Here is a 10,415-nt window from a genome sequence, read left to right as displayed (position 1 = left end):
AGAAAAGAAAATAAATACCTGACTCTTGGTTTTTAAGCCATGCTTTTGCAAAGTAATTCTTACAAATGGAAACCTTAAATGCATAGACTTTATAGCTAGGTTTTCAGTATAGACCCCAAACACCTTCTTCTTCAGTGTTGAATTCAAAAGATACATGTGTCTTCTAAAATTACATACAAATTTCCTGTAAATGTATTTTGTTTCTGACTGAAGAGCCGTTTATTTTCAGGACATTCTTCAAAAACTGATGGCCGAAGATTAACTACTCCATCAATATGTTTTTCTTATGCCTATCAAGTGAAATATGAAATATGTAAGTACATGTATATGTATATGAAATACACATCTGTACATGTTTATATCAAAGAATAAGTCAGAACAAATTAAAAAGCTCCTAGGTAAATACGAGCCAGTTTAAGAAGTTCATTGATGACACACGGAAGATGGAAACAAAGCAACTTCCTCTTGGGTGAGTTTGACCCAGAGCCAGCCTGAGTTTGAATTCTCCACTCCTATGTCTCATGTCTCTGACAAAGGGCTTGTTGTCGGTAGGTGGATTTTCCTGTCTCTCCTGCCAGCTGCTAAATCCTGACATGAAGACTTACTGTTAATTATAAAAGCTCGGCCAATAGCTTAGGCTTTTGTTTTGTTTTGTTTTGTTTTGGTTTTGGTTTTTCCAAGACAGGGTTTCTCTGTGTAGCTTTGTGCCTTTCCTGGATCTCACTCTGTAGACCAGGCTGGCCTCGAACTCACAGAGATCCGCCTGGCTCTGCCTCCCGAGTGCTGGGATTAAAGGTGTGCACCACCATCGCCTGGCGGTTTAGGCTTGTTTTTAGCTGGCTCTTATAACTTAAATTAACCCATTTTTATTCATCTATGTGCTGCCTGAGGCTTGTTTATCTCATCTATGTACCGTCCATACCGCTTGTTGTGCATCCTGGAGTCTCCTTGCAACTGCACTCTTCTTCTTCCCAGCATCCTCTCTGCTCTGAACATCCTGCCTAGCTATTGGCCTTTCAGCTTTTTTATTAAACCAATCTGAATGACAAATCTTCACAATATACAAAAAGATTATTCCACAATAGCTGTGTATTAATTGAACAGCACAGAAAACATGGCATGGGAAAGGGATGAGGGATTCTACATAGAAATCTTTAGAATTTACAAGGGAAAAATTACTTTACTAACCCCAACTGACACAGAACAGCACTCAAAACTGCAAACAGGTGCGGTCTATCTATATCCCCATGTTGCTTTCAACATTTGTGGGATATTTGTTATTTAAGGTTTCTTACAACCTGCTGGCTACTTTCAGCAAATGATTACAGCACACACATGCACACATACATTATTCTGGGTCAGGGCCATGGAAGAGTATATAGTTTAAGATTAAAGCTATGCATTTATCTTAAATTGTAAATGCTGATTTGCAGGGGAAATCCAAGGCATAGTGAGGTTGGTTACATTGCTGTTCTTCTTTTTTATTTTTTATTTTCTGAAATAGGGTTTTTCTGTGTAATCCTGGATGTCCTGGAACTCACTCTGTAGATCAGGCTGACCTCGAACTCACAGAGATTTACCTACCTCTGCCTCCCGAGTGCTGGGATTAAAGTCATATGCCACCACTGCCTGCCAGTTATATTGTTCTCTTAAAGGCAAATCAACAGGCTGAGTACATAGTAGAACAGTAGGTCAAGTATACAGTCTTCAGTTATATCAAGGCATGTGGTTAACTTGGCTGCAGGGTCCAGCAAAAGTTCATTCTCTTCAAAGGCAAGAGATCTTTTCAGAAAAGTGTAAAACAAAGTAGAACGCTGACAGCATCATCTACATTTTCTGTGTCCTCCGCCCACCAACCCATAAGTAACCACTTTCCTAACCTCCTGGCAACCACTTCCTCACACAGCTCTAGATTGCCATTTGTGCACACACTGCTTAGTTTCGACTGGTTTTGAATTTTATGTAAATGAAATCATTTTACCTTGTTGCCCTAGCTCAATCTATCTTATTAAATTACATTGCTACACATAGCTGCAGCTCACTCATTTTCATTTTCCTGTGGTGTTTAATTATATGAATGTGCTCAAATTAATTCGTTGCTTTTGCTGGTGATGGATTGTTGGGTGGCTTCTCATTATCGGCTGTTGAGTTGTGTGATCTTTTCTATGTGCCTGCATTTCTCAAGGATACGTACTTAGAGCTGGACTGGCTCCTTTGCTAGAGTGTGTCCAGGTTCATCCTTAGGAGAGAACAGCGGAAGGCTTCCCACAGTGGCCCTGGGAACATAAAGTCTCACTGGCAGTGGGCAGGCTGGCCCACTGGTCTGCGTCCTTGATAATCCCTGGCACGGTGTTTAGTGTTAGCGCTTCTGGAAGTACACAGCTATTTGTGGTTGAGATTTTCATCAGTATTTTTAAAGTTATTAATGAAGTTGAGAAGTAGGATTACTGGCCATCACATATAGGTCTTTGTTCCCAAATGATCTAATTTGGGTGTTTTGATTTTTTTTGGACACAGACTAGCCTTGAGCTCCTGCCCCAGCCTCCAGTCTCCTGAGTGCTGGGATCACAGGCATGCACAACCATACCCAGCCAGGGGTTAGGATACACGCACACACACACACACACACACACACACACACACACACACACACACGTAATATGTTAAGGATGTGTTTCATTTTTAATTATTTGTATGTGTGTGTTGATACGTACACATGAGTGCAGGTGCTTGAGGAGGCCTGAGGTGTTGGATCCTTAGACCTGGAGTTACAGGAGGTCGTCAACCACCCAATGTGGGTGCCGGGAGCCAAACTTGGGTCCTCTGCAGGAGCATTACACACTTTAAACCACTGAGCCGTCCCTCCAGCCGTCTCCTCTGGATGTTTATTTTGTTAATAGTTTTAAATCAGTTATCAGCCACACTTCTGTTTGCATCTGTTTGATTTCTCGTGAGATGAAACGTTTATTCTCTGTGTGATTTTTGGCTGTATTTCACCTGGGGTAGAAGGTGTATATCTACTTTGGTAACTCTTACTTTTTATTTATTATTAAATTTATTATTATTATTATTCTGCAACAATAATAATATGTATATGTGTGAGTGCACACGCCATGGTGTGCATATGGAGGCCAGAGGACAGTTTGTGTACTCAGTGCTTTCTTTCCATCTTTATGTGGGCTCTTAGAACCACACTCAGGCCCTCAGGCTTGCATGACGAGGATCTTTACCTGCTGAGCTATCTTGTCAACCAGGTCCCAAATTTTTTTTTCCTGCTTCTTCTTTTTCTTTCCCGGTGCTGGAGGTCAAACCCCAGCCCTTGGTCAAACCAGGCCTTACATACACTATATTGAACTTTGTCCTCAAGCCTGCATAACTGCATTAGCTTGCAAAATGTTTCTTGTATAAAATATGATTTTTGGGCCGGTTAGTTTAGTTTTGTTTTGTTTTGATTAACTTGGTACACACTGGATCATCTGGGAAGAGGAACCTTAGTTGAGAAGAGGCCTCCCTCAGATTGGCCGGTAGGCAAGTCTATGGGAAGTTTTCTTGATTAATGATTGATGTAGGAGGGCCCAGCCCACTGTGGGATGCTGCCCTTGGGCAGATGGCCCTGGTTGTACAGGAGAGGTAGCTGAAATGAGCCTGAAAGCAAGCCAGTGAGCAGCACCCCTCCATGGCTTCTGCTCTTGTCCCTGCCTCCAGTTCCTGCCTGGAGTTCCTGTCCTGGCTTCTCTGTGACGTGGAACAAACCCTTTCCTCCCCAAGTTGCTTTTGGTCACAATGTTTTATCACAGCAACAGAATCCCAAGCCATTGCTCTCTGGCAGCTGTTATCCGATTCGCACTGAATTCCATACTCTCTCTAGTATGTGGCTCCCTGCCTTCTGCCTCAGTTTCCCGAACTCTGAATTCTCTTCTCTCCATTCACTGAAGCCCTGTTTGGAGAGTCCTTTCTGTTTTCTTCAGGACAGAAGCTGCATTGAGGAAGAAAGCCTGGCAATCAGTGGATGCCCTTGTCTGTTTCCTTCATTCTGTGCATTAAAAATAGTTACTCCCCTGCTCTCAGAAAGGGCCCTTTAAAGGAAGAGAGGAGGAGGAGAGAGAGGAATGAATTTATAAGGACAACAGGAATGAATAGCAGGATCTTGTATATGGCATGTATGTATGTATGTCTGTGTGCATGTGTGTGTGTGTGTGTGCACGCACACATATGTTGTCCTGATCACGTAATGGTAGTGCCCTTTAATTTTTATTAACAAATTCAGTAGGATGAAGAAACGTGACAATGCTGGACAACAAATTATATGTAAGTAACATAAAAACAATTTAACATTAAATACCTAAGAAGCCACATTAAAGAGACACAGGAGAAATTACATGGAAAGCACTGAACTCAGAACCGGAAATTCTAAGTTCTAGCAGCTCTCCAGGCCCGTGCAGCTGGCAGCTCATCTGACCCATTGTTTCTCTGTTGCATGGGGGAAAGTCTATCGTTGGGGCCTCCCACCACACAGAGGCAAATTACCACTGCATGTTTATTATTTGCTAGAAGACAGTCAGTCGTAGAGCACGGGGCTTGACTGAAGCCCCACGTCTGAGGTCTTCCTGAAGCCGACATCATTAAAGACACAACCCATAGGAAGGCAGGAAGGAGTGGGTGTCGGTCGGAGCCACCATGAACAAGGCAGCAGCAAGTTCCTCAGGGGTTCACGTGTGGTCCAGGCTAGACGTGAACTCTCCATCCTGCTGCTTCAACCTCCTGAGTACTGGGGTCATGGATGTATACCACCATGCCAGGGCTCAGCTCACTTTTGTCCCTAGCAGAATTTACCCTCCCATCCATCAAAAAGCAGCTAGCTAGCTGATGCTTTGAGGAAATTAGGGCAGGCTGGAGTGGGGCGATTAGGGGCATGCTGTGAAAGAAACAGGATACTGGCTAAGAAGGGATAAGAGCATGGCCGGAAGGAATGATAGAGGGAAAGTGGTTTGTCACCAGCGTTCTTTGGCTGCGATGGGGGAGGGTGGTCATTATTAGCTCAGTGTCCACTAACTATAAAGCGTCATGCACAGTTGAAAGGAATGCCCTCACTCTCACCCACTATCCCTAAAAATGTGGCGTGTGTCCTCATGTCCCTTTTCCCAAGCATTCAAATCATATATAAGACAGACTTACACCTGGAAGACAGTGGTCACCTGCTCTGCCTTCGACTTCTTCCTGAACTGGTGCTGTGGCTCACCCAGATTGGTTCCTTCTGCTCCTCACTCCAAAGAGGAGGTGTGTCTACGGGCTCAGTCCTCAGATGCCTGCTCTCTCCTGAGGTTCTCCTCCACGCAGATGATTCTCTGGTCTCCCTTTCAGCATCTGACTGAAGTCTGAAATGCTCGTTTCCCAGCACCTGGCTGAATGCCTCTTTGACCCACTTCCACATTTGTGGACTTGTCCACAATTAAGCTCAGTCTTTGCTTTGAAGGGTTTCTTTGTTAGGCCTTCAAGTTTTGTTTTGAGATGGGGTCTCTAGCCCAGGTGGGTTTCAAACTTGGTATTGGAGGGTGACTGTGAACTTCTGACTCCCTGACTCCCACCTCCTGAGTGCTAGGATCACAGGCCTGCACCACCACACTGTCCTGCGACTCTGGGTATTGAACCCAGGCTTTGTAAATTTGAGGCTGGCACCCTGCCTACTGAGCCACATCCCTAACTCCTCGTTCAGCTTTTCTCAATGCCATTTACGTGTTCCCAAAGCTATGTTCTCAAGAGCGATGGCAATAACTTGTAACGTTTGGGGGTCTATGGGACCTCAATGGCCAACAACTCCAGGAGAAGGGACTGGCACTGGGCTTTGACTTCTTAGTCTCTGGTATTCAGTGGAGTCATTGTTGCCCTATGATAGGATAACTCCACTAAAAGTTAGATTTATTTCCTTACTATTTTGTGTGTATGTTTTGTTTTGTTTTGTTTTGTTTTGTTTTGTTTTTTTTGGTTTTTCGAGATAGGGTTTCTCTGTGTAGCTTTGCGCCTTTCCTGGAACTCACTTGGTAGCCCAGGCTGGCCTCGAACTCACAGAGATCCGCCTGGCTCTGCCTCCCGAGTGCTGGGATTAAAGGTGTGCGCCACCACCGCCCGGTTGTGTGTATGTTTTACCTGCATACATGTCTATGCACTATTGCATGCCTGGTACCTTCAGAGGGCAGAAGAGGGCATCAGATCTCCTAATTGAAGTTACAGATGGCAGTGAACCACCATGTGGGCGCTGGGATGGAACCCAGGTCCTCTGGAAGAGCAACAAGTGTTCTTAACTGCTGAGCCAAGTCTCCATCCTGGGAACTCCATTTTAAATATGTACATACATACAATTATGTGTCACTTTTACACACACACACACACACACACACACACACACACACACACACACACACAGAAACTTCTACAGTAGTAGGTTTCCCCATGTCTTATCCAAAAGCGTTATTTGTCTCTCCCCACACTCTCTCTTTTACCGTACTCTCCACCTTCCCACCTCAGTTTAACCATTCCTGTCTCTTTATTCCCCTTCAACCCTTTGACCTCCAAACATGTGACCACATACATGCGCATGAACACACACACACACACACACACACACACACACATACTACTACTAAAGTTTAAAAAAGTTTTAAAAAAGAAAATATATATTTTTAAAAAAGGAGCTGGAAAGATGGCGTGCTGGCTGGTTTTATGTCAACTTGATACAAGCTGGAGTCGTTGGAGAGGAGGAAGCCTCAATTAGGAAAATGCCTCAATAAGATTCGTCTATAAGAAAGGCTGTGGGGTATTTTCTTAACTAGTGATTGATGGAGGAGGGCCCAGCCCATTGTGAGTGGGTCACCCCTGGGCAGGTGGTCCCGGTTTCTAAAGAAAACAGGCTGAGCAAATCAGTAAGCAGCCCACAGCCTCTGCATCGGCTCCTGCCCTATTTGAGTTCCTGTCCTGACTTCTTTCAATGATGGACTACAATGTGGAAGTGTAAGTCAAATAAACCCTTTCCTCCCCAACTTGCTTTTTGGTAATGGTGTTTCATCACAGTCATAGAAGCCCTGACTAAGACAGACGTCTCAGTAGTTAAGAACACTTGCTGTTCCTGCAGGGGACCCAGGTTCAGTTCCTAGCACCCACACTGCACTAGCAGCTGACAGTCACCTGTCACTCCTTTTGACCTCATGGGCACCTGTGTGCACACGGTGCTCATACAGACAAGCAGGTACATGTACACACGCACGCGCGCACACACATATTTAAGTAAATACAGTTTTAAGAAAAGGAATTTTAAAATGATGCTCCAAGCTTGTCTTGATAATTTCTTCCCTAGCCTTAGGATCAGTTATCTCCCCGAGGAGAGGAACCTTGGTTCTCTCCATAGAGCAGGAGTATCCCAGGCCAGGCCCTGTTGCTACTGGACCACCGTTATTTCTAATTCTTCTCAGCTGCAGTGTGGTGGCGTCGTGAGTGCCTGGTAACCAATACACCTACACAAACCCATCGATACTGCTTCATCATTCAATTGCTTACATGTACCCCAGGCTGGCCCTGAACTTGCTCTGTAGTTGGGGATGACCTTGAACTTGTGGTCCTCCTGCCTCTACCTCCCAAGCTCTACGATTACAAGTATCTATCACCATGTCCAGCAATATTTTAATATTTAACCATCCATATCTCTAAAGCTTATCATGGGCTCATGTTAATGCCTCAAGCTAACCCACGAACACCAACCCTCTTATTTTAGCCTCCTGATTCATTTTAAACATGTCTTTATGTACAGCACAGGAACTAATACAAACTTTTTTCCTAGCAGTAGGCAAGATGAGTTGACTCACATTTATTGTCATATGTATCTGCCCCTGTTGCCATGGTTCCCTTTACACATGTGTCTTTATTCCACATGTCTGTATGTCTATTTATTTATACAGGAAATAATTAAATTGTTTCATAAGTGAACTGTTTGCTTTGCATTTATTTTATGTTTTTAATTTGACCTCATCACTACATCACTATGTAGCCCTGGCTGACCTGGAACTCTGTATGTAGACCATGCTTGCTGTGGAATATTATTTTAAGATGTATTATATTTGTTTATGCTGCTGTTTTAATGATGCAAAGATGTGTTGCTTTTTTTTCCCCCTGAGACAGGATTTCTCCGTGTAGTTTTGGTGCCTGTCCTGGAACTCACTCTGTAGACCTGGCTGGCCTGAACTCACAGAGATCTGCCTGGCTCTGCGTCCCGAGTGCTGGGATTAAAGGCATGTGCCACCACCGCCCGGCGGCACTTGCTTTTTAAAGTATTCTTTTTTTAATTCACATAGAAACCTTTGGCCATGTTCTCATTTCTGATGAACACTTCAGTGGGAACACTGTGTGCTAGTTCTCAAATTTCTAAGTGTGTCCTCTAGCCAGGCAGTGGTACCACACATCTTTAATTCCAGCACCTGGGAGGCAGAGGCAGGTGGATCTCTGTGGGTTCCAGGCCAGCCTGGTCTACAGAGCAAGTTCCAGGACAACCAGGGCCACACAGAGAAACCCCATCTCAAAAAACAAAAAATGTATAACAAAAGTGTGTGCTTTCTGTATGTGAATGCTGCGTTAGTTCCTGTTTGAGGGTCGTATTTGAATGAGTTAGAGTCTTCTCTATCAGCTGTTTGCAGAGGCTTCCTGTGGACACGGGTTATGGAAGGACAAGGGTTGCTTTCCCATCGAGTGCAGTCAGGGTTCCTCTCTATTTCTAGAAGACCAGTTTTCTTCAGATACTTGCTTTTGCATAGCCTTGCCAGTCAGTCTCCCCACATCTTAGTAGTTTCAAGGGGACATGCTCTTTCCTTTTTCTTGCCTATTCTTTGGACCATGCCTAAATGACCATCACCCACTGCTTTCCTCCCATGTTTTTTCTTGTGGTTTTCTGGTTTCAGTTGATTTTATGTTGGTTTTGTTCTATTTTTAAATTATTATTTGCTTTGTTTTGGTTTTTTTATTTTTATTTTTTTGGTTTTTTTCGAGACAGGGTTCTCTCTGTAGTTTTGCGCCTTTCCTGGAACTCACTTTGTAGACCAGGCTGGCCTCGAACTCACAGAGATCCGCCTGCCTCTGCCTCCCGAGTGCTGGGATTAAAGGCGTGCGCCACCACCGCCCGGCCCTCTTCCCTTCTTTTGATAGATCTCCTGGTTCAGGAAGAAAAGACTCTATTACTCATGGGAAGTTTCTACAGAGAAGGATGCATCAGTTAGGTGTACGCCACTGTCACAATGCACCCCAGATCGTTAACTGAAGAAGAGGAAGGGTCTGCTTGGTCTCTTGGGCTCAGAGGTTTCTGTGCATGGTGGCTTCAGTGCTTTGTGCCTGTGGTAAGGGAAAAAATCACTGCAGCAGAAGAGCCTAGAAGGCTGCTCACCTCCTGGCGGCGGGAAGCAGGGAGGAGTAGCAAGAGCTCACCACCCCCAGTGACTCACTTCTGTGCTCACTAATGTCCCCATGTCCTAAGAGTTGCACTAACTCCCAGTAGCTAAGAGCTTTTCCTGCTTGGTCTTGGGGAAACATTCCATCCTCAAACCATGACACCTCTGCTCCCCCAAATACTATTTCCCATTGCATAAGGAACACTGCATTTAGCCCCAAGAGTTCTTCAAGTTGCTAATGTTCCAGTTCTGTTCTGAAGTCTCTTCTGAGACCCAAAGTGTGGAAGTCTGGGGAGTCCAGCTCCAACCTGCTCCCACCTATCAAAGGATTCTTAGGTGGGAGAGAGAGGGATAGAAAATATCAGATAGAAAAATAGACCTAGACAATGAAGAGAAAAACAGACACAGGATAGCTTCGGGAGGGCCTGGGTCAATACCCAACCACTCCGTCGTTTATTCAAAAGGGCTTTTTATAACATGCCAAGGGGAGAGGCAAAAGACCTCCCCCTTGCAACATGAAAGCACACCGTACAGTCAAGTGTAGACCCTTCCAAACACCTGGTAAACACGTTGGTGACCAAATCATCTCCTTATTTAGCCCTGCTGAGTAAAGCAAGCTCAGATTCTCTGATCCTGAGTAATTTGGACTCCCACACCAAGGTTGATGTCTAGCTGTGATCCCCTATATAAGGGGGGGCACTTCCAAGATACAAGTATATGGAGAAAACATTTATATTCTGAAAGGGAGGGGTGAGGGATAGGAAGAAAGACACAGACAAAAAGCAAAGCTGAACCCCACCAGGTCAGTAATCAGCCCCGTGGTTTCTTGTCTGGTGTCTAGGATGGCATGATGGAAGGGCCAAGCAACTGGGCAGATGGGGCTGGAGAGACAGTTCAGCAGTTAAAAGCACTTATTGTTCTTGCAGAGGACCCAGGTTCGAGTCCCAGCACCCACATGGGAGCTCACAACCATCTATAACTAAACCCAGGGTA

This window comes from Peromyscus californicus, unplaced genomic scaffold (assembly GCF_007827085.1).
Source record: "Peromyscus californicus insignis strain IS unplaced genomic scaffold, ASM782708v3 Scaffold_3__1_contigs__length_106647218, whole genome shotgun sequence".
Lineage (NCBI taxonomy): Eukaryota > Metazoa > Chordata > Mammalia > Rodentia > Cricetidae > Peromyscus > Peromyscus californicus.
This window is presented reverse-complemented; position numbering follows the sequence as displayed.